This window comes from Heteronotia binoei, chromosome 9 (assembly GCF_032191835.1).
Source record: "Heteronotia binoei isolate CCM8104 ecotype False Entrance Well chromosome 9, APGP_CSIRO_Hbin_v1, whole genome shotgun sequence".
In the NCBI taxonomy this organism is placed as follows: Eukaryota; Metazoa; Chordata; class Lepidosauria; order Squamata; family Gekkonidae; genus Heteronotia; species Heteronotia binoei.
The window spans coordinates 1,448,832-1,472,280 of record NC_083231.1 but is presented as its reverse complement, the minus strand read 5'-3'; positions in this window follow the sequence as shown (position 1 = coordinate 1,472,280).

Here is a 23,449-nt window from a genome sequence, read left to right as displayed (position 1 = left end):
AAGGATTTTCTAAACAAAACACTCCGAAAAGGTTAAACTCGAACAAGATACTATAGAGGCATAAAATGAAATAGATAAGCATGTAGATGCCTCTTTCCACAGGTAAGAGGTTCACCAAATAGCTAAATAGGAAGATTGATATGTACAGTTTGTAGATGGAAATAATTATAAATTACATTAAGAGAGCAAATGAAGATATACATTTGAGGAATAAAGAACATTATTAAAGTCTAGATTTCTAATGAAGACCAAGAGTTTTCAGGAATTCTGCCTAGTGAATCACCAACAGATCTAGAAAAGGTATGAGAAACATGACACTGAGCGTAATTGGGTCACTGATAAGACAAGGTATTAGTTTTTCAAGACTTAAAAGAGAAGATGCACAGTGAGAGGGTAGTTTTATCCAAGGAAGGGTACAGATGTTCTTCTATAACACATGCTATAACTTCAAATGAAAAGAGATCTTGTAGGAACCAAAATTTGTGAGGGAGAATTTTAAAACACTGTTCTTTTCAGAAAATAAAAATTCAGAGCCAACAACAAAAAGAATTTTCTAATTTAAATGAATAAAAATTGTGAAGCAATTCAAAATAAGATGAAAAATTGTGATAAATGTAAAACTAATAGCCTTAACAGGAGACAAAATACATAAATACAAACAATAGAGGCTAGTCATGGATTTCATTGTGAGTTGCAAAAACAGCAGCCACCAAATTCTCTGGAGAAGGCTCTTGCCCAGCCTCTTCCAGCATTTGAGGCTGACATTGAAATTGAGAATCAGATTTGGGAGACCCTGATGCCATGCCATCTTTAGCTGGGCAAACCCAACATGCCAGAACCCACAAAAGACCTGCTAGAGAAAACACAGCAGCATGCCTGCACCCCCAGGTAAGGGGGAAACTGGACCATGCCAAGTTAATAAGACAAAATTCAATTTGAACACTCATTTTCACTCCTTTTTTTTTTGAAGAGTGGTTTTTAATGTATGATTAGCATGTTTCACAATAGCTTGACCTGTAGAATTACATGAAATGCCATGCTGGAATTAAATGTTCCATTGTGTACAAAAATGAACAAATTTAGAAAAACAGGTAAAGCAAAATGGAATTCAGAACAAGAAATACAAAAATATAGATAAAGGCCTTGTCTAGCATGTATAAAACTAACAGGCACATAGTAAAATTTGTTAGTACCCCCCCCCCCCCTTGTGTTCTTGCAACAGGGAGGATGAATGTCTGGAATCATCGTTTGTGACTGCTGTTTCCAGAGGGGACAGGTTTTCAGATGCATGCTTGTTTACTGTTGGTGTGTGTGCATGTGAGACCATATCTTAATTCTGGAAAATATTAAACAAAATTAATTCTATATCACATGGCTGATCAAGAATGTTTGTTTGCTTTAATTAAAAATTCTTCTATGGGGAACTTTTGTAAAAAAAAATCTGGTTGGGGTTTTAAAAATAATGCTATCTGTTTAGCTGCCGCTCTGCTATTGGCAGTAAAATTTTGTGGGCTGTTTTTGTGTCCTCATTGCACAAGCCTGTTATTTGTACTTGGCCCACCTTGCAGGGCTGGTGTGCAAGTTCAGAGCAGAATTGTTAGCAATGAGGAAAAAATGGGTAAGTGTGCCAATTGCTTTTGGTTCCTACTAAGCATTCAATGAAATTGTTAAGCAGTTAGGTTAAAATAGATAAAAGGAAGTACTTTTTCACCCGAAGGGTGATTAACATGTGGAATTTACTGTTACAAGAGGTGGTGGCAGCTACAAGCAAAGCAGATAAAGAGGGCAGATAAAAATATAGAGCAGAGGTCCATCAGTTGCTATTAGCCACAGTATAGATATGCATATATATGTGCATGTGTATATGCATAAAAAAACCCCATTGGATTCATATTCCATCCTCCACTCAAGAGTCTCAGAGCAGCTCACAATTTCCTCTATCTCCCTCTCCCACAACAGATGTGGGTGGGGCTGAGAGAACTTTCACAGCAGTCACACTTTCAAGGACAACCTCTGCAAGAGCTATGGCTGACCCAAGGCTGTTCCAGCAGTTGTAAATGGAGGAGTGGGGAATCAAACCTGGGATTATTAGCCCAATGTGAACACAAGAGAACAATTTTGCTAAGTCTAGTCAAAAGCAACAAAAACGGTTTGTCTAGTGTTTTGGCATTTTAGATAACTGAAAGAAAGAATAAATAGGGAAGTGAAATCTTTCAAAGTCTTGTCAGCAAATGCATTGCCCTGAGCAATCACACCAGGAGGATTAAAATGACTTTAAATAGTGAGCAATGAGAAAAGTAACAACAAGAAATTAAAACCTGCAAGAAAAATATAGCCAATCAAATCAAGGTCAATTTGGAGAGATACATGCATAAAACATGAAATTGATTAATCAAATTAAGTGCATATAAGGTATCAACTTTTAAGTTGAAAGCCTGTGTGAATAGTAACAATTTCAGCCTGCTGCAGTGAGCATTACCACAAAGTAAAGTGCATCTTTTACACTTTACTCATTTGACCAACCTCAGAAAAATAGAAGGCTGAGTAACCCTGAGGAAGCTACCTAAATCCAGCTTCCACCAGGATCAAACTCAGGCTGTAAGCAGAGCTCAAGATTGCAGTACTGCAGATTTAACACTCTGTACCACGGGGCTCTTTTTGAATCCAAATTAGCATTTTCCTTGGCCAATTTTATCATCAATTTTCCTGCTGCATCAGGATTATCAACCTGTCTTCTGATTGCTGCCTGAAGACAATTGATAAAGACTAAACAGGGCTCTTGTGGCTTTTGACAGACAGTTGCAAAACTATGGGCTGGTTTCCCTATGCCCATATCTCTGATAGTCTTTACCGATAAAAGGTCAGGCAACTCTTCCCCTGTCAAATGTACAGGGCAAATAGACAACATTTCTGCCAATTCTGGGACATCTTCCAATTTAGCCTGATCAAGTTCCTTCTCCAAAACTTCACAGATCATGCGTCCCGGGGTGTTAAATGGTGGGTCCACGGGTGGATCTGTTGGTGGAGGAGGGGGAAAAGGAGGAGAAAGAAGAGGGGCGGCAGGGGGCACTAGTTGAACACCAGTGCTTTTTAGGGAACAATCTTTGGAAAGTTGGCTTGGGTTAGAAATGGGCATAAATTTCTCTACTGCGTACCTGCATTTATGCCAGACTTGCAGAAGTTCAATAGAAGCTCAGGGCTCTGTGTGAAAGGTCTTCCCTATCTTCTCCCAGTCCCAAAGTTTAAAGGAACCTCCCTTTGGATACCAGGGGCATTGCTTACTGATCTCTTATAACAGAGTCTTAAGTTGGCCAGAAGTTGGACCCGCCAGACTTTTGGATCAAAAACTTTAACTCACCTAAACGTTTCTGCTCAGCCTGAGAGAACTTTCCACCCATACTTACCAAATGAAAGGGGTCATTTGAGAACAACGAAGAGTGCACTCAAGGGGCCTTGGCCAGGCGTTTGATAAGTAGGAGCTGAGCTGCTGGGCTATGCCAGGTGATACCTGAAAGCAGAAGCCATCCCTTGTCCCAGGAGCTGCGCTGTCCTTGCTTCGATGAGCTGTCCCTGTTCGGGCGCCACTTGTTGGAACGAACCACACAACACACGTGTTGAAGAGAAAATGCGTCTGCCTTGCCTCTCTGAGCAAGGGTTTATTTATCTCTGCATCAGTTGCGCCAGAAATAAACCAGCTTACAGAATCGAAAAGACAAAAGTACTAACCGGAAGATATTCCACCCCTTTACCATGAGGTCGTGTCTGCCTAGTCTACAGAAACTAATACCAGCTCAGCAGTTGTCAGGAATAGATTTATCTGAAGAAGCAGAAATGCGGTTTGAACACGGGTGTAAGCCTCTTGTGCTCTTGTGTCATCAGAATTATAGGGAAGCAGGTTGGTGTGCTGATCGCATGATCCTCCCACATCTTTGTGGGGTACAAGCAAAGCAAACATCATTCCTACTGCCTAATCCCACAGTCCTGTAGGTTCAGAAAAGGGTGAAAATTTTGATAACAATTTTGCCAGAAATTTTTCTCTTCCTGTTTTAAATTTAGGGCAATGAAAAAAGATATGTGCAAGAGACGCCACAGTCTTTAGTGGGCAGTCACAGACGTGCTCAGTTGCAGGGATACTCAGGATACAGCCCTTCATCTGTGCAGTCAGAAGTGCATTACAATGGGCCATCATATATGCTTTTCGGGCAGCCCAATCCAGACATACATGGTGGCCAGCCGCTCGGGCGTGGGTGAATCTACAGTGCTGCTCCTTGGCTTCCAAAGGGGAGACGTTATGCCACACTTGGAGGGGGAAGAACGGCCCGACGAGCGAGAGAGAACCCATTGCCATGGTGATTCTGCCCAGGCGCATGCCATTGGCCTGCTGCTGAGGTGGGGGGGGGTGCAGGCTCGCGCATTTCCTCCCCCCCCCCCCCAATTGAAACCAATGCATTTTCTTCCTCTTTGTGGTTAAAAATCCATAAGGTAAACTTGAAACTCAGCACCATAGTTCACAATATGGTATTCAGTCAAGAGCGTAGTGAATTATCTTGTAATGAAAACAATTTACTTGCTAATTTGCTGAAATAAAAAACTGTAAAGACTGCAAAATGTGAGTAAATCATTGGCTAGTAAGCAGAGATAAGCATTACTCAAGGAAATCTCTGCAAGCCATGTGAATGTCACAGGACATATTTCCTGTTCTGGCTTCTGCTACTGCTACAAAAGTAATCACCTTGCTGGAGCAGACATTGGGCTCCAGAGAATAAAATCACATTAATATTCTACAACAAAGCAACAGACTATAGGTATTTTTGAAACAGTTATACTTTATAGAATCATAGAGTTGGAAGGGGCCCTGCAGACCACCTAGTCCAACCCCCTGCTCCATGCAGGATCAGCCTAAAGCGTGTCTGACAAATAATCCTCCAGTTGCGTTCTGAAGACTGCCAATGAAGAGGAGCTCACTACTGGGGGTGTGCATTCAGTAAAGATAAAATGGGAAAAAATAATTAAAAATCGGTTTGGGGTTGATTAAACAACAACAAAAAATCGTTATTCCCTTGGAAAGCCGAATCTCATATTAGGTAAAGAGAAAAAAAGTTTAATTGCTTTGTTTGGGGGGCATAGTTTTGACTTCCAGAAGGTTGTTTTTCAGGGGCAAACCGGTTGGTCTGAGAGTTGTTCAGTGGGTGCTTCTGAGTTTTTACAACTTAGTTAGGGCTATTAGTAGACTTTTAAAAATAATTAGGGTTTGAGACAGGAAATTCTTTGGGTAACATTGTTGGCATAGAGCTTTAGCACTTCCCCTGTAAGTAGGTCAGATAAAATCTTAAAAGCAGGAGATTTCCAGGCCCCACCTGGAGGCTGGCAACCCTAATTTAAGCAGCTGTTTTCTCCAAGGGAACTGATTTTGCCACCTGGAGAGCACTCCAGCCCTCACCTGGAGATTGGCAACAATGGTTCCTAGGAAATCCCTCCTACCCAATCTGATCTTCGTCCTGTTGGGGTTTTTTTGGCAATGCCATAGTAGCAGCAGGCAGGTGAAAATTCAAATAGTCTTTCACATGGAGCTCTGCTCCTAAAAGGCAGCTGGTCCCACCTCTGAACTACTCTGTCTGTAAATTTCCCCCCCCCCTACTATCCCGCCAGTACTTTTTTGCTTGTAGTTTGAGCCCATCGCTTTGGGTCCTCTCCTCCGCTGCCAAGTGGAACAGCTCCTTGCCCGCCTCTAAACGACAGCCTTTCGAATATTTAAAGTGAGCAATCCTGTCCCCTCTCAATCTCCTCCTATCCCAATTGAAATCAAAGACTGCAAAATTAATCTGCAGGCTATTGAGCAATTTTTTTGTGTCTAATTGAACTAAATTTTAGATCCTGTCTTGGAATCTGTCTTGATGGTAATTTCCCCTCTCCCCTCCCCTTGATGATTTTAAGATCAACACAACACAAGAACAAGAGAAGTGGCTTGCAATAGTTGTATAACTCATCCCCCACTTCTGCTGCTACCTTCCCCAGTGGAAGTCCCCAGACCTGTGCGTGTTGTATAAGGTGGAGAACATGGAAGGAGCTGCACAGATAAGTGAAGTAAAGCTTACAGGCAGGGCGGGCACTGGGGTTTTTGCAGGCTCCGCCACCCCACCCTCCAGTGGGGGAGGGCCCCCAGTGCTGGCCTAAATTGGGCTCCTTTTCCATGGAGGACTCCTCTTGAGGAGCCCTCCATGCAAACGCCCTCCCCCCAGCTCAACCTTTCCACAGTGAAGGCTGAGCGGGAAGGCTGAGCGGGGCCAGATGGCCTCTTGAGAAGCCCTCCGTGCAAACGTCTGACCCTACTTAATCTTCCAGCAGCGCAGGAAGGCTGAGCGGGGCCAGATCACTCGGCCCTTCCCTTCTCCAGTGCCCTCAGAGGACACTGGGGAAGGGAAACACCACTCTTTCGACTCTGAGAGATTGGGGGTATTTTTTACAAGTGAAATGGCCCCCCACAGTATTTTTTACAAGTGAAATGGCCCCCCACATTTCCCACCATGTCTTAATTCAAGTTTGGTATCTTCATCCCTGTTAGGGCCCTCCTGAAGTGTCAAACTCTCCTAGTACTAAACTCACATTCCTGTGACACGATGTGTCTTCAGTTTCCATTGCTGTGATTTCTGAGACTCAGAAGGTTCCACCAGAGTAGGCACATGACTGGAATTGAAGAGGTTGATAGAAGGCACAGCAGCAATTGAGCATGTGCTCTGGTTTTCCATGTGGAAACGAAATGTAGCTCTGTAGTGGATCAAGCTTGAGAAGAACCCAGACATACACAATATAGTCTCAGCCTGGTTTGCTGGTGCAATTTCAGACAAATGGGTCTAACCAAATGTGGATGCTTCATGGGGTATTTCTCGGAGTAGTCCAATTGCTTCCATTATACCTCTAGTAACAATGTGTCTGCTAACCATGTGCCATAAACCAATCTCTGCTGTGAAGCCGAGCTGCAGAACAGGCGGTTCCTTCACCATCTTGCATAATAGCATTGCTTGTTTTCACTATTCTCATTGAACTTTCCAAACATATGTCATTTTCCCTTTCATTCCGGGAGTGATTGTACGTTACAGCAATTACAGACAAACCCTTCCAGACAGCTTGAAGACCAAAACCTTCTTTGTGTGGAAGTCCAAAGGCAATTATTGGCATTAGAGTTTAGGGGAGGCATTCCATCCCTCTGATGTAGCAGTAGCTTTCTGGGGCATGTTAAATGAAGTAATTTGTCTCTTGGAAAATCCAGGGCATGGCAATTTGAATCATTAGTATTTTAATAATAATAAACTGATAAAGAATGGAAAGAGAAATTTTGTTGAAAAGTTGCAAAGCTATTTTTTTGCACTCAAGTTAACTAAGGGCAAACCCACAGGGAAGTTCTCCTGCACAGGCCCCAGTGAGAAGAAACGGGAGCCACTTCAGGCCACACCAGACCTTTCCATAGGGATTGTTCAGGAGAGCTTCCCAATAGATCTCACCCAACTGGTTTAAAATGTTTTGCTTATTTTCACCTTGTTACCATTTTGTATTATTCAATCAATACTCCTTTGCACGATACAGACTCAGTCATGTCAAGACGGGACAGAACAGTAACCCATAGACTGGGCTTTGAGGTTATAGAGCAAGGGTGGCCAAACTTGTTTAACGTAAGAGCCATGTAGGATAAACTTCAGATGTTGGAGAGCCGCAAAACAGGAGGGAGGGAAGGAAGAACATAAGAGAAGCCATGTTGGATCAGGCCAATGGCCCATCCAGTCCAACACTCTGTGTCACACAGTGGCCAATACACACACAGAGACACACTGTAGCTAATAACCACTGATGGACCTCTGCTCCATATTTTTATCTAACCCCCTCTTGAAGCTGGCTATGCTTGTAGCCACCACCACCTCCTGTGGCAGTGAATTCCACATGTTAATCACCCTTTGGGTGAAGAAGTACTTCCTTTTATCCGTTTTAACCCGACTGCTCAGCAATTTCATCGAATGCCCACGAGTTCTTGTATTGTGAGAAAGGGAGAAAAGTACTTCTTTCTCTACTTTCTCCATCCCATGCATAATCTTGTAAACCTCTGTCATGTCACCCCGCAGTCAACGTTTCTCCAAGCTAAAGAGCCCCAAGCGTTTTAACCTTTCTTCATAGGGAAAGTGTTCCAAACCTTTAATCATTCTAGTTGCCCTTTTCTGCACTTTTTCCAATGCTATAATATCCTTTTTGAGGTGTGGTGAAGGAAAGGAAGGAAAATAGATGGGGGAGGGAAGGAGAGGTGGAAAGAAGCAACTTTAAATGCATTGTACAAGCCGCCAACTGGAGAAGTGATTTAGAGAGAAATGCCTTCTCCAAGCCAGCCAATGGGCCAGTGGGGGCATCAAGAGCCACAGTTTGGCCACCCCTGTTACAGAGTTTGCAGATCCAGGCTGGAAGATTTGGGGGTGGAGCCTGGGGAGGACAGGGACCTCCGCCCTCCAAAGCATCCATTTCCTCCTGGAGAACTGCTCTCTTTTAGTCTGGAGATTAGCTGTAATTCTGGAGGATCTGCAGGTCCCACCTGGAGACTGGCATCTCTCTGACGCACACTGTAGTTTGAGGTGCCCTGATCATGAACTTCTTAGTCACACTGTGGGAGATGAAATAAATCAGCTGATGACCAATTTCTGAAGACTGGCTTAGATATGATGACTGAAGTCCAAAAATATCATTGGTTGGCTTAAGACTGTGGAGGAGGTGGAATAGGAAGTAATTTCTCAGAAATCTTTAGCTTTTGCTGGCATTTTATAGTCACAAAGGCCTGAAAATGGGATGGTGAGCTTAATCTTCTCATCCAAAAAATACCCAGGAACCACATCCTTCATTTTTCACACACACTTCATCACTAGCTTGATGGTGGAAAGAAGGGGTGAGAGACTGGGTGTGGTCAGACAGGCCAGTTGCTACAGCAGCATCTTGCATTTTAAAATGCTGTTTGTGTTTGGGATGCATTGCATTGATCAGACAGTGCCGCTTAAACTGGCATAAAACAGTTAAAACAATAATATTACTCCAATAAGTTTAAATTTATTTCTAATTTTTATTGCACATTGTTATTGCTTAAATTTGTTGTAATCCACCCTGAGCCCACTCACGGGATAGTGCTGTCTAGGAATTAACAAAATGCATACATGCATACATACATACACTCCCCCCCCCCATGGTTTTTCACATGGCTAATGTGCTACAACCACAGATCTGGGGCTGGGTTATTTTTTTTCTAAATCCCACTGTATGGTACACAGAAGCAGACAAGTGCACACATGCTCCTGGCTGTGTTCTACGGCGGTGCAGAAGTGCACATCAGAGTGGGGTTAGGGGGGAAAAGAACATGCCAGGAAACAGTGAAATTATCACACCACTCATGTATTTGGTGCACCCTGGCAATGTGACACCTGGAAACGTGGCATGGAAGTGTTTTGCCGAGATAGTCACTGGCTGACTACCTTTACCTTTTATTTAAACTGAATGGGAATCATTTTAGCATGTGCCTGTCTGATCACACCCATTTGATCCAGAGGGGAGGGGTGGCTATGTCGTGCGCAACTGCTTATGTAGGGTGGCCAGAACGTCCCGCCCTCCCGGGAAAGTCCCGCCCCCGCCTCCTGAATCCCGTGTCCCGATTGGCCAAGCTCGGGACTCATTCAGAGTCCCGGATTGGCCAGTGCCCCTGTCCGTCATTTTTTCTCCATTATTTTTTTAATGATGAAGCCAATTACAAGGCAGCCTGCCTCCCCCAGCCAATCACAGGGGCACCTGGAAGGCGAGGGGGGCATGCCAGGCACCAGGGCTCTCACCAGATTGGGCCCTGCTGCCTGCCCTGGAGGCTCCGCCTCCAGGCTTCCCGCCCGACTGCAGTTAACTAGAGATGGAAGAGCGGAGAGAGAAGAAGGTACGATGGGGAGGGGAGGGAAAACTGGGGTGTTTGGGGGAGGAGGGAAGCCCCAGGGCCATGTGCTTTTGCACCTCCTGTAGCAGCAACTCGTGAGTAGACAGGCCAATCCCCCCTTCAGAGCCAACTAGCCAGGAACGGGGAGGAGGGAAGCCCCAGGGCCATGTGCTTTTGCACCTCCTGTAGCAGCAACTCGTGAGTAGACAGGCCAATCCCCCTTCAGAGCCAACTAGCCAGGAACGGGGAGGAGGGAAGCCCCAGGGCCATGTGCTTTTGCACCTCCTGTAGCAGCAACTCGTGAGTAGACAGGCCAATCCCCCCTTCAGAGCCAACTAGCCAGGAACGGGGAGGAGGGAAGCCCCAGGGCCATGTGCTTTTGCACCTCCTGTAGCAGCAACTCGTGAGTAGACAGGCCAATCCCCCCTTCAGAGCCAACTAGCCAGGAACGGGGAGGAGGGAAGCCCCAGGGCCATGTGCTTTTGCACCTCCTGTAGCAGCAACTCGTGAGTAGACAGGCCAATCCCCCCTTCAGAGCCAACTAGCCAGGAACGGGGAGGAGGGAAGCCCCAGGACCATGTGCTTTTGCACCTCCTGTAGCAGCAACTCGTGAGTAGACAGGCCAATCCCCCCTTCAGAGCCGACTAGCCAGGAACGGGGAGGAGGGAAGCCCCAGGGCCATGTGCTTTTGCACCTCCTGTAGCAGCAACTCGTGAGTAGACAGGCCAATCCCCCCTTCAGAGCCAACTAGCCAGGAACGGGAAGGAGGGAAGCCCCAGGGCCATGTGCTTTTGCACCTCCTGTAGCAGCAACTCGTGAGTAGACAGGCCAATCCCCCCTTCAGAGCCAACTAGCCAGGAACGGGGAGGAGGGAAGCCCCAGGGCCATGTGCTTTTGCACCTCCTGTAGCAGCAACTCGTGAGTAGACAGGCCAATCCCCCCTTCAGAGCCAACTAGCCAGGAACGGGGAGGAGGGAAGCCCCAGGGCCATGTGCTTTTGCACCTCCTGTAGCAGCAACTCGTGAGTAGACAGGCCAATCCCCCCTTCAGAGCCAACTAGCCAGGAACGGGGAGGAGGGAAGCCCCAGGACCATGTGCTTTTGCACCTCCTGTAGCAGCAACTCGTGAGTAGACAGGCCAATCCCCCCTTCAGAGCCAACTAGCCAGGAACGGGGAGGAGGGAAGCCCCAGGGCCATGTGCTTTTGCACCTCCTGTAGCAGCAACTCGTGAGTAGACAGGCCAATCTCCCCTTCAGAGCCAACTAGCCAGGAACGGGGAGGAGGGAAGCCCCAGGGCCATGTGCTTTTGCACCTCCTGTAGCAGCAACTCGTGAGTAGACAGGCCAATCCCCCCTTCAGAGCCAACTAGCCAGGAACGGGGAGGAGGGAAGCCCCAGGGCCATGTGCTTTTGCACCTCCTGTAGCAGCAACTTGTGAGTAGACAGGCCAATCCCCCCTTCAGAGCCAACTAGCCAGGAACGGGGAGGAGGGAAGCCCCAGGGCCATGTGCTTTTGCACCTCCTGTAGCAGCAACTTGTGAGTAGACAGGCCAATCCCCCCTTCAGAGCCAACTAGCCAGGAACGGGGAGGAGGGAAGCCCCAGGACCATGTGCTTTTGCACCTCCTGTAGCAGCAACTCGTGAGTAGACAGGCCAATCCCCCCTTCAGAGCCAACTAGCCAGGAACGGGGAGGAGGGAAGCCCCAGGGCCATGTGCTTTTGCACCTCCTGTAGCAGCAACTCGTGAGTAGACAGGCCAATCTCCCCTTCAGAGCCAACTAGCCAGGAACGGGGAGGAGGGAAGCCCCAGGGCCATGTGCTTTTGCACCTCCTGTAGCAGCAACTCGTGAGTAGACAGGCCAATCCCCCCTTCAGAGCCAACTAGCCAGGAACGGGGAGGAGGGAAGCCCCAGGGCCATGTGCTTTTGCACCTCCTGTAGCAGCAACTTGTGAGTAGACAGGCCAATCCCCCCTTCAGAGCCAACTAGCCAGGAACGGGGAGGAGGGAAGCCCCAGGGCCATGTGCTTTTGCACCTCCTGTAGCAGCAACTCGTGAGTAGACAGGCCAATCCCCCCTTCAGAGCCAACTAGCCAGGAACGGGGAGGAGGGAAGCCCCAGGGCCATGTGCTTTTGCACCTCCTGTAGCAGCAACTCGTGAGTAGACAGGCCAATCCCCCCCTTCAGAGCCAACTAGCCAGGAACGGAGAGGAGGGAAGCCCCAGGACCATGTGCTTTTGCACCTCCCTTGGCAGCAACTCGTGAGTAGGGAGGCCAATCCCCTCTTCAGAGCCGACTAGCCAGAAAGGGTGGGGCGGAGAGAGGGAAACATCTTCATTTTCTATGAAAGGAAGACATTTTAAAAAGGTGTGCTGTTGCTTTAAATGTGATGGCCAGAACTCTCTTGGAGTTCAATTATGCTTGTCACACCCTTGTTCCTGGCTGCGCCCCAATGTCTCCTGGCTTCACCCCCAAAGTCTCCTGGCTCCACCCCCAAAGTCCCCAGATATTTCTTGAATTGGACTTGGCAACCCTATCCTTAGGCCAGCTTGCTTTTTAAAATTGGGGTTTCCTCTCCCACTTTGCCGTGTAAAATTGTCTATCACAGGGTGCTTAGGCTGCTTGGTGTAAAGGTTGCTTGTTGGCTCTCTGGATGTTGTTATGGTGGTGGTGGTGTATATTTTTTTTTTAAAAGAGAAATAATATCTGTCTCCGACAAGAGGCTTGTTGTGGAAAAGACCAACCCCCTGTTGTCTTTTTTCCCCCTCCTTCTCTCTTCTTTCTTTCTTTCTTTCTTTCTTTCTTTCTTTCTTTCTTTCTTTCTTTCTTTCTTTCTTTCTTTCTTTCTTTCTTTCTTTCTTTCTTTCTTTCTTTCTTTCTTTCTTTCTTTCTTTCTTTCTTTCTTTCTTTCTTTCTTTCTTTCTTTCTTTCTTTCTTAGGGATCCCTGGAGGTCCCTTCCAACTCTGTGATTCTTTGATGCTAAGCAGGTGCTCTGCCACTGAGCCACAGACTCTTCCAGTCTGCTGTAGACTGACCTTTTGTCTAGCGAGATGGGTATTGTCTGCTCAAGCTAGCATTGGCTCTCCAGGGTTTCAAGTGGAGGTCTTCACATGACATGATCCTTTTAACTAGAGATGCCAGGGTTGAACCTGGGACCTTCTGCATGCCAAGCCAAAGACGCTTTCTAGCTGCTTATACTGCTTTCTAGCTGTCTTATACTGACCTTTGGTCTATCAAGATGGGTATTATTCAGAGGTGGAATTCTAGTCGGAGCTCCTTTGCATATTAGGCCTCACCCCCTGATGTAGCCAATCCTCCAAGAGCTTACAAAAAAGAGGGTCTAGTTCCATAGAACTTATAGCAAAACCCAAGAAAGAGTTATAGTGTTTTAAAGGCAATCTTTTGTGTGTGTGTGTGTGAAATCCTTTTCTGTTTGCCATTGGAAGTTGTGGAAAGTACTTCTGAGCATCTTTTAATAGAGGCATGTGAGAGTCCTCAGATCTGGGGTGGCAGGGTGGCATCAGGAAATACTTCTTAGTTTTAGGAAAGGAGAATCTAGGTTGTTTTTGTAATAGTTATTTGAGGGTGGAAGATAAAGTGAGTAAAAGTTTTACACTGCCCACAAATAACGTTCCTGAAATGACCAATAATATTAGTACTGGGATCAATGACTAGGAGTTGTTGCATTCATAGGATGTAATAGAATGCGGGCAGAATGAATCACTACAGAAACTCTGAATGTGCCAGTATTCTCTTAATGGATTGCAAAGCATGTCTCTCTGCTGGGAGGGAGGGCTGCTTTTGCTCTTTCCTCAGGATCGGAGGAGCGCCTGTGGGGGGAGCGCGGCAGGGAGGAAAGCCGGACGAGAGTCGAGATTGGCCAGCCGCTGGCCGTGAAAGCAGCCTGAGGGATAGGGTTGCCAATCCCCAGGTTGGGGGCAAGGGATCCCCCAGTTTGGAGGCCCTCTCCCCACTTCAGGGTCATCAGAAAGCAGAGGGGAAGAGGGAAATGTCTGCTGGGCTCTCCATGATTCCCTATGGAGACTGATTCCCATAGGGTGTAATGGAGAATTGATATAGGGTATAATGGAGAATTGTCGGGTGTCTGGGGCTCTGGGGGGCTGTTTTTTGAGATAGAGGCACCACATTTTCAGCATACCATCTGGTGTCTCTCCTCAAAACACCCTTCAAGTTTCAAAAAGATTGGACCAGGGGGTCTTATTCTATGAGCCTCCAATGAAGGTGCTCCTAGCCGTTATTACCAATGGAAAGGAAAGGTCCCCTGTGCAAGCACCAGTCGTTTTTGACCCTGGGGTGACGCTGCTTTCACGTTTTCACGGCAGACCTTTTTAGGTGGTGGTTTGTCATTGCCTTCCCCGGTCATCTACACTTTCCCCCCAGCAAGCTGGGTACTCGTTTTACTTCCTGTTTCCGGCAGTGGCATTTGGGGGAAATGATGTCACAGGAAGTGATGTCACTTCCTGCTTCCGGCAGGTGGTGCAGGGAAAACGATGTCACGGGAAGTGATGTCACTTCCTGTTTCCGGCAGTGGCATGACGTCACTTCCTGTTTTTGGCGGGCGCGCGCTTCGCGTGTGCACACACACATTCATCCCCCCCCTCAAGGTGTCCCTGGCTGGCCTGCAGATATTATGGCCACCCTATGCTTATGTGACTGCACTCATTGTTTTCTTCTAAAGATACCCTTTGCCACTCAGTTCTTCCACATTTTGTTTGGCCATATCCATTCACCACTACAGCAGTCAGCTCCTCTCTCTTCCCAGAAGCTGAACACCCTTCTGCAGTTTCCAACTTTCTCATCATCTCAGCTCCTTCTTATATTCCGCTGGTTGCCCTCCAAAATCCTCTGTCATATCAAAATAGCTGGAATCTCCCATAATTGCAAGTTCAATATTCTGGTCATCCAAGCCTTCTTCTCCACTCACCAAAGGAATTGCATGCTGTCCAGGCAAGGAGGAGGAAGGTAAGGTTACACTGCCATGAGGAGGGATCTGTAGCCATCTCTCACAGCCGGCTTTTGCACACGGTATGGAGACAACTTAAAGTATAAGTGGGTTGTGTTGTAGACCCCAAAGTGGCATTTTTTCATCTCTGCCAAGTCCAGTTGCTAGCTTCCCTCTTATCTTGCTTGGACCTGGCCACAGTAATCCATGCAACGGTCACCTTCGGACTAGACTACTGTAACTCGCTCTATGCTGGCCTACCCCCTGAGCCTGACCCGGAAGTTTCAGTGGGTCCAGAATAGGGATGTGCATTCGGCTCGGCCAAGCCGAAAATACAGCCGAATCAACGCTGATTCGGCTGTATTCGGCATTGCCCGCAGCCGAATGCCCTTGCCGCCAAAAATGCGGCTCCCGAATGCGGCTCGCCGTATTCTTCCGAACTGCTATTCGGGAGAATACGGTACGGCTGTCAAAGGGCTGCTGTCAGTTTCCATAGAAAAGGTGGGAAGCGGATTCTGCAGCCTCAATGGAGCTGCTTGCTTAGCTTCCCGCCTTTAGTGCCCTCTTCCCGCTTCTCCTATAGCCTCCCTGGGGTCAGGGAGGGGGGGGAGGGGGAAGAGGAGCCCCAGCAGCCAATCCAAAGCATGCATTTGCAAAATGCATTGCAAATGCATGCTTTAGGGCTGTTGTTGTGTACTGTGTATGTGTATGTATGTGTAGCTGATGGCCCAGCCATCAGCTACATTGTTATTTTGATCTTTTGCTTACTTGGGTATCCAAGTAAGCAATGTTCTCTGGCCAATCAGAGAGAGCAGTGCTATTTTTTGAAATTGCTCTCTGTAGGGCCAGAGAACCTTTTTAAGGAGTCTTCCTGCTGGACTCCTCCATTGCTGTGTTGGTGTATGTGGTGTGGGTTGGTGTGAGAGAGATTGTGCTGCTGCTGGTGGCTGGCCCTTGGCTTCAGCTCCTGCCTGCTGCTCTCTCACTGCCTTACCAGAGACCTCCCTGGACTCAGAGAAGACAAGGTAAGACAGTTTTGGGGTTCTTGTTTTAGTTTTTGTTGGTAAAAGGACTAGAGTCCCTTTACTAGTTCAGATTTGGGTGGGTGAGTGCTGGGTGGGTAGGGTAGCCTATTTGGGGTTGGGGTTAGGTTCTGCTGGGGGTGGGGGGGCCTGGGGTGGGGTGGTTTTGCTAATTTGCCCATATCTTAATTTAGTGAGAGGACTTTTTAAAGTGCAGTGTCCTTTTACTTCTCCTGATTTGGGTGGCTTGGATTTCTTGGGGTTAGGGTGAAGGGGGTTTTTTTTTTTGGGGGGGGGGGGAGTTCCTGTATTATTAAAAGTTGAGTTTTTGACTGTTTCATTGTTTGATTTGTTGCTGCTGTGTTACTTTTATCTTCAGGTTATTGGGGGGGGGGTGCTGTTTGGCCTAATTTTCATTGTTTAAAAGGCCACTTTTCTCCCCCTTTTCTGGTTCTGGTTTTAGGGGTGGGGGTGTTGTTGTTGACTGACTTTGTGTTGCAGAATGATGTTGAGCTAGGTGTGGTGGTCCACCACCACTTCTCTTGTTTGAGAGACTAGAGTTGTGTTGTTTGGGGCAGGGAAGCTGGCACCTGGGTGAGAGACCCAGAGGCAGCAGGCTTTTTGTGGTTTGCCAGCTCTCCCCGTGTTGTTTGGGGCAGGGCTGGAGAGCTGGCACCTGTAGATTGTGTTGTTTGGGGCAGGGAAGCTGGCACCTGGGTGAGAGACCCAGAGGCAGCAGGCTTTTTGTGGTTTGCCAGCTCTCCCCGTGTTGTTTGGGGCAGGGCTGGAGAGCTGGCACCTGTAGATTGTGTTGTTTGGGGCAGGGAAGCTGGCACCTGGGTGAGAGACCCAGAGGCAGCAGGCTTTTTGTGGTTTGCCAGCTCTCCCCGTGTTGTTTGGGGCAGGGCTGGAGAGCTGGCACCTGTAGATTGTGTTGTTTGGGGCAGGGAAGCTGGCACCTGGGTGAGAGACCCAGAGGCAGCAGGCTTTTTGTGGTTTGCCAGCTCTCCCCGTGTTGTTTGGGGCAGGGCTGGAGAGCTGGCATCTGGGTTTGCTGCAGCCAGGTCTGCAGAGCAGACCTTGAGCAGATTGTGTTTTGTACTGCCACGACGTTGGCAACTGGGTTTTTATTGTGCCAGGCCTGCAGGGTTCATAGATTAGATAGAGGGATGTAGTGCATTTGGGGCCTATAGAGATTCTCTGGTGTGAAGTTAGGTTTTGGCTTTGGGTGCCCCAGGAATTGGACCCCCTGTTCCAATTTTTTTTTGGCCTTGTGGTTTTTGTGTGGGACAGTCCCCTGAAGCTGCACAGCAGTTTGGGGGGCTCTCCTCAAAACCTCCTGCTCCCCAGAGCCACTTTTCCCACGACCAACCTGCAGTGAGGAAGTGGCTCTAATTGGTTTTTTTCTCACCATTGGGAGCAGTGTTCCTTTTGGGGTGCCCACAGATGGGTGCTGTCTTTTGGGGCCAGGGGGGTTGCATGCTGGGGAGTCCCCTGAAGCTTCCCTGCAGTTTTGGGACCTCTCCCTCAAACCCCCCTCTGGCCAGAGCCACTTTCCCCACAGCAATTGTAGTGGAGGAAGTGGCTAATTGGGCATTCCCCATCATTGTTGGCAATGGGCCTTTTGGGGAGCCCAAAGACAGGGACCCCCTGACCCAATCTTTTTGGGACTTGGGGGGGGGGTTGGAGGGGAGAGTCCCCTGCAGGTCCTCTGCAAATTTGGGGGCTCTCCCTCAAACCCCCTGCCCCCCAGTAGCCTCTAATTATGCCCTATGTTGCCATTGATTTCAATGGCCCTTAGGGTGTAATGATGGAATAGGGGCACCCTCTTTGGGTGCCCCTGGAATGGGATCCCCTGGCCCAATCTTTTTGGGACTTGGGGGGGTTGGAGGGGAGAGTCCCCTTCAGGTCCCCTGCGAATTTGGGGGCTCTCCCTCAAACCCCCTCCCCTCCAGGCGGCTTCAATTATACCCTATTTGCCATTGATTTCAATGGCCCATAGGGTATAATGATGGAATAGGGGCACCCTCTTTGGGTGCCCCTGGAATGGGACCCCTGGCCCAATCTTTTTGGGACTTGGGGGGGTTGGAGGGGAGAGTCCTCTGCAAATTTGGGGGCTCTCCCTCAACCCCCCCCCTCCAGGCGGCTTCAAATATACCCTATTTGCCATTGATTTCAATGGCCCATAGGGTATAATAGGGCCGTATATTCGGTAATAGCCGTGCATCTACCGTATATGCGGCTATTCCGAATACGGTATTCAGTAGTGCATGGGGAATCCGAATTTTTTTTCCCCGTGTACTTCCGAGTCCGTGTAAATCCGAATTTTTTTTTTTTTTTGCACATCCCTAGTCCAGAATGCAGTGGTGTGAGTCCTGCTGGGAATGCACAGAAGGCACATATTCTACCTGTGCTGGGCTTCCAGTTGAATACCAGGTTCTGGTGATGACCTTTAAGGCCTTGAGTGGTCTGGGACTGCCTCTTCCACTTTAGCCCTGGAAGGGTGTTCTGCTCCACTGGTCAAAACCTGCTGGTGATTCCTGGCCCTAAAGAGGTCCAGCTGCTCTGCCAGGGTCTTCTACAGTTTCTCAGGGCCTGTAAGGCAGAGATGGTCCACCAACCCTTTGCATAAGGACAGCACCTCTTCTCCCTGCCCCTCTTGGGGGAGATCCCCCCAGCCCCGATGTAATGACTGGGAATCTGAACAAAAGCACTTTAAATGAGACGCCATTGGGGTTTATAATTTATTTTTAACGTAACTAGTTTTATTGATTTAAATGTATGTATTTTATTTTTGCATTGTACATCGCCCAGAGCCCAACTCTAGCTGGGATGGGGTGATCCATTAAGTTGAATTAACAACAACTTTCTTATACGCTCCTACACAGGGCTTTTTTCCTGTAAAAAGAAGTGCTGGAACTGAAGGAGAAACACGTGGGTGTCCCTCATGAACCTTTAAACATTTTTTTATAATTTTGTTTCCAAAGGAGGTTTTGGAACACCATTCCTCTTTGTTCCCCCAGAAAAAAAGCCCTGCTCTCCTACAACTTGGTACTGGATGAACCTCCAGAAAAAGGAGTTTCAGAATTGAGATCTTCCTCTTAAGGTTTATAGTAAGCTTCTCCCAAAGACTAGGTATAAATAGGGGGGTTGTGCTTTGGGTCACAGAGTAGTAGTAGGAGTAGTAACAATTACTACAGTCCAAGACTAGTAAGTGCAATACAAGAGGGTAGATAAAATATGTAAATATATAAAACAATATGTTACATTAAAAAAATCATAGAATCATAGAGTTGGAAGGGACCTCCAGGGTCATCTAGTCCAACCCCATGTGCAATGCAGGAAATTCACAAATAACTCCCCCCCCCCCCCGCAATTCACAGGATCCCACAATCATAAACTAAATTTCAGTGTTGAAAAATACAGTCATAGTTCTCTCTATATTAGAGATCTCCTATGTTCAATGCCAACCATCCATATTTAGCATCCTTGTATGTTATGTCCTGGCTCTTATTGGAAAGCATTTGAGAGAGAATTAGGGCTCTATGTCAAAGATAACATGTTCTAATGTTTCCATTTTCCCATCTCCACAGGGGCATAATCGATCATCTACCAGGATTTTTTAATATCTTCCTTCAAGGACTGCAGAGGGCAAAGCATCCCAGTGCATTAATGTAAAAGTTCTCCTGTGTTCATAATTCGTCAAATGATAAAGACATAGGTGCTACCCTGCTCAAAGGACTTGAGTCAAATAGGAACTTTTAAGTTCTATTTATATCTAGTTGTCTCTCAATGTCAAGTATTCTCTGCTTCACCACCATTTTGGCTTGATTGTAATCCATCCTTAACAATAATTGTTGTTGTGATAAACCATATGAAGCTCATTTCCTACTCAACAGTCTAGCCCAAGGTGGCGTACAAGTATCAAGCAATACTAGATTAATGAGACCTAGGAGGGGGGGGGGATTTGCTTTAACCAATATGATATCACTGCAATCTATAATCCAGCCCAAATCCAGTTGAATTGTAGCAATTGTAACACTGGGAGGAACCTGAAAGATTCCGCTCAGAAATTTTGATTGTGTTATCTCCATCAAATTACAAGTTGACTTAATACTAAACAGGGCTCTGTATGTGAGTTGGGCTAATTGTCAAGAGTGACTCTTGCCATGATTGTATCCATCTTGGTGTCAGCCTGCATGAATCATTATAACTTGCCTTAGCTTGCTTGCTAATCTATCCTGTTATGTCTGTAAGGAACATAAGCAGGGGTTGTTTTGTAGAAAAATAGGTGGTGGAGCTCATCCAGGGATTGTTATGCAGCTGCACCTACTATTCAATGGGCAAGGTGGGAAGAAGGAGGTGGAACTGTCAGAAAGGTTCAGGAGCTGTGCTCCTGTGAGCTCCCGCTAAATCTGAGGCCTGATCATAAGTAATCTGGGACTGTGGCACGACCCGCATCAGAAGGTCTGAAAGCAATTGTCAAACATCTACCTCCTTTTGTCTGAACTTTTTTTTGATTGCCCCAGCAGACAACAACAACAACATTTCATCAATTTGCAATCAGCTTCTAATTCCTAAAAGGGTTTTCAAGGCAAGAGATGTTCAGAGGTGGCTTTCTGTTGTCTGCCTGTGCATTGTGACCCTGGACTTTGTTGGCTGTCTCCCATCCTTGGCCACAACCCTATTTAGTTTATAAGCTCGAACAAGTTCAAATTTAGTCTGGGCTCTTCAGGTTTTAGGTTACAGAATAGTTGGGTTTGAAATAATGTTAATTTTTCATGACCTTCTTTGAGCCTTGAGGCACAGGACTTTGATAAGTAGGCACTGCCCATCCATTATATTGGAATCAAAGGGAAGATTTATTCTTTGGCTAATAAAGACCTTGTAAGGTATCTCAGACCTTTCACTTAATAAGGCCTTTTAAGAGGAGGAGGGTTATCCTATATCTTGCAAATCCTAATCCCTGCAGGCTAAACAAGGGAAGCTGGTGGAAAGCATTTCCCCCCTGATTCCAAGGATGTGATAGTGTGTCTTTTCTGCTTCAGAGCCATGGCAACATTCCATATGATGAAAGAGTTCCTGTTAATCCGTCTCAAGCTTGATGACTCCATCGAACACCCTTGGGAAATGAATAAAAAGAAGTGGTTTTGTCTGGTGAGAGAATTGCTGGGAAACATGGCAGGAAAGACCCTTGTTCTACAGTAGATCATATTGTAGATCACTGACTTCCTTTTAGGCCTCTGAGTGGAAGTCTTATCTCCCACTAATATCCACTGCAAAAGGAAAGAGAAGAACGTGGTTATGTCTTTGACCTGCTCTGCACACAGAGTGACCAGTGTGTGACTGATCTCAAATGCAGGTGGAGGTGTGTGATCAGTTGGGGTGGCAGAGGCAGGGCCAGGATGGGCTGCACTCTCTACCTTCACATACACCTTCTCATAAATACAAGTGTGGCACAAATGAACAGGCATGCACACTATGCATGCAAAGTCCCTTAGCCACATCAACGCAAGTAGATACTGAATGTGCAATGTGTTTTTCTGTTTGTCATAGTTTTAATATTGTTTTTAAACAGGAAAACATCTTTATAGCAGTTATCCCACCTGGTCATTTTCATTTTCACTTCCATTGGCTTTTGATATTTCCAGCTGCAAATTGTTCCACCTCCCAACCATTCCATTGAGATTAAATTCTCAGGGATTTGCCTCTGCCCTCACCCAATCTCTGGAGTAGGAACATAACATTTGTCCTGATGCCAGCAAAGAAGTGCAACCAAATAAAATATAAATAAAGAACTCAAAGGAAACAGGAGGACCCACTTTCCAAGATGGTGGTGACTCTTCTATGATTTGTGGAAAGTGGAAGCTCTGTGCCTATCAGGATGATCCACCTCGGAGGTGAGAACATTTGTTGCCTTTTCTTCTCATTGGACTCTGCTGCTTCTGCAAGAATTAGCTCATCGACTTCTCTCCCCTCCCTTTTCTTCCTGCTGCTCTCCCCAGTCTGGACAGCTGCAAAAGGCAGACAACAAGGTGCCCAGATAACAATAATTTCCAATGGTGTCTTCAGATTACCGATTGTTGTCATTTTAGCAAACTGGATTTGGTATATTTTATGAAAGGACCTGTTTATCTACAGGACCGCTTTTCCCCATATATTCCCCAGAGAGCACTGCATTCAGGGACAAAAAATCTGCTGTCCACCCCTGGACCAAAGGAGGCCAGGTTGCATTTGACACGAGCCACGGCCTTCTTGGTGGCAGCACCAGAGTTATGGAATGCTCTCCTGGAGGCCATAAGGGCCCTGCGGGACCTTCCTACATTCCGCAGGGCCTGTAAGACCGAATTGTTTCGACAGGCCTTTGATGCTTAAACTGAGATAGAGCTGCCACCTGACATCAGCTAGAGTTCCCGGTGACCAACCGTCTGAAAAGCAGAACCGCCAACATAGTAATGGTACAGCACCGTGGAATAGTTTTTAATTTTTAATTGTATTAACGTTTTATAGATTTTATTGACTTATTGCTTTAATCGTGTAAACGACTGTTGTAAGCCGCCCTGAGTCTGCTTGCGGAGAGGGCGGGATAAAAGTCTAATGTAAATAAAATAAATAAATATTACATAGAATAACTATTGAGGGAATTGGTTTGGATTCCTGAATATGCATCTCTAAGATACATCCAGACACAGAGAAATCAGGTGCCCAATTCAACCTCCCTCATTAGTGGTCAGCAAGTGATGGTTAGGGTGGAGTTAAGGGAGAGGAACTTGGGAAGATCTTACTAGCTAGTAGCAGCTGGACACCATCTTGCAGAGTTTGATTTCCTCTTTACACACATGCCTGGTCATGCCTACAGATGGATGCCCAAGGGCTCTTGCCCTTTCAATCTTTGCCTAGGACTGAAGATCAGCTAGGAAGGAAGGGGGGGGGAGCCTTCCCTCCTCTTATTTGCTGTGGTATTTTCTTTTCTCTGTGTATTGAAGCCACTTTGAGTCCCCATTGAAATGAAATGAGTTCAGCCAGCTCTGAATAAACCAAGAACACTTCATTGCAAGAAGAAACAGTCACAGAGCAGCACAGGCAAAACTGCAACTATATACAATCTGGCCATGGTTAACCACACACCCCTAGCAGGCAACAATTACTCCTATTGGCTCACTTCAGAATCCTTCATTTGAATCTCTTTGTTACAAGTCATTACAGGCTGATTGGCCAGTTCTTCCAGGCTTCAGGATCCTGGCTTGCAAGGAGTGCCTGTCTCAAGCTCAGGCAACAAGAACCCAGTGAGATGCTATACATAACATCCATTACACATGATTTTCTAATGAGAAGAAGGTGAAATATTTGGGCATTTACATTTCAAATAAATGTAGTAATTTAAAGTCAGATAACTATGACAAATTACTTAAAGAGATCAAAAAAGATTTGCAGGATTTGAACATATCGCTAATGGGAAGAATAGCTGCGATAAAAATGAACATCTTGCCAAGACTTCTATTCTTATTTCAAACTATTCTGATTCTCTT